We start from the raw sequence: 1,768 nt of genomic DNA, 5'->3' as shown, positions 1-1,768 counted from the left end.
GATTGCTCCAACCCTAGCTTATCCACACAGCAAAGATCGCAGTGGTGGCAGCTCTGACATTCTTGAATGCCAGAACTGCTGCCACTGTCATTGCTGCTGTATGGCCTGGCCTAGCCAGGCCAGGGCCGGAGCTGCCCTGTGCTGCGTACCCGAGGCTGGAATGGGGCTGCAGATGTGATGAACAGAGGGGGGCAGAGACTATTGGGAGGCAGGGGGGCCAAAGGTAGAGGGGGGATAGATGCAGAGAGGAGGCCAGGAGCTGCTGCACTTCCACCCTTTGACCCTGACCCCAAGTCAGAGCAGAAGTCAAAGCGACAGCATCCACCTCCCCCCACCCAACCTTGTACTCAGATCCAAGACAAGGGGCTTTTCCCTCCATGTTGAATAGGGGAAAACTCATCTTGGATTTAAGTAATAGTAATAATAAGGATCCTGCATTTCATACTCTTCTGTTCCTTAGGAAATACTCTCAAGTTTTGGTCATGTCCTCCATGCTTCATTTATAAGTTCAAGATGCCATGGTCACTGGCCCCATCTACATGTGCCCCTAGGGAGCTGTTGTTACCTTGCTTTAGAAAGTACTAAATGATGGTGCAATAACAGCCTGTATTACGCCATGCTGGTGGTGCCTGGTGACTTTTAGTCACTATATCGCGATAGCAACATGTTTTCCTGAGGGAGTGCGTTGCTATGGTGACATAGCGGTGGCATCATGGTTTTTGCCCATAGCGTCACATGTAGATGCGCCCGCTGTGTTTTAAGAATACTTTTGAGTTCTGCAACTGTATCACACTTTTTACTTAATTTTCCATTACTTCCATTCTTCCTCAGCTTATTTCCAGAAGTGTTTCCAACATACAGCATTTCATAGAATATTGAAACAGAATACAGGATATACAACATCTGTTTGATCTTCCTTAACTTGATATCACTGCATTCATGGATCTGACAAGATTTTATTATTTTTTCATTTCTCCTGTGGGGGAAAAATGATATTGCAGTTGAGAACATATGCGTACTTGGCATATGAATTTCACAAAAAAGGAAATATAGACCTAGCCCCACTGCCTCTAACATTTGCTTAGGATTGACTCTACTTATGTTTGAAGCCTATACTGTACATATGCTACTAAAATATTATAATTCTTTGCTTTGGGTTACTGCCCCAGCCCAAATAAATAAGGTTACCATCATGTTAATTATTTTGTTTCATCAATCAAGGATGTTAACTGTGTAACTGTGAGAGCGATATTATGAGAAATTTGGAGACCTAGAGTTTGCAAGAACATTACAGGCTTTTCCAAAACAATCATTATAACCAGGAACCTTACACAAACTATAAATATAAGTGTTATCAGAAATTAATAGCCGAGAACAAACAATACAAGTAGTAATTAAAAGGGCTTGCTTGCCATAGTGTTATTTAAGAGGCTAACCCCAACTTTCTTCAGTTAAAATGATTCCAGAGTAGATGTCTATTTCCTCCTTTCTTTGATGTTCCAACTACTTTGTTCACTAAGTACTGGGTGCGTCTACACATCTCCATATGGCAACACTGCTATGATGCCATGCATTAGTACTTCCTTTTGGAAGTGCTAAAGCACAGCACAGTATGGGCAATTAATGCGCCATGTGGGCAGCGCATGCTTTGATTTCCCCACTACATCCCTCACTGTAGCAGTGTGTTATAACTGGGGAGCACGCTGCTACGGTGATGTACCTGGCAATTGTGTAGACCTGTGTGATCACTACATTGCTGTAGCACACT

This window comes from Crocodylus porosus, unplaced genomic scaffold (genome assembly GCF_001723895.1).
Source record: "Crocodylus porosus isolate Cpor-Errol unplaced genomic scaffold, CroPor_comp1, whole genome shotgun sequence".
Taxonomy (NCBI): Eukaryota; Metazoa; Chordata; order Crocodylia; family Crocodylidae; genus Crocodylus; species Crocodylus porosus.
The sequence above is the reverse complement of the archived record's forward strand: the minus strand, read 5'-3'. Positions refer to the sequence as shown.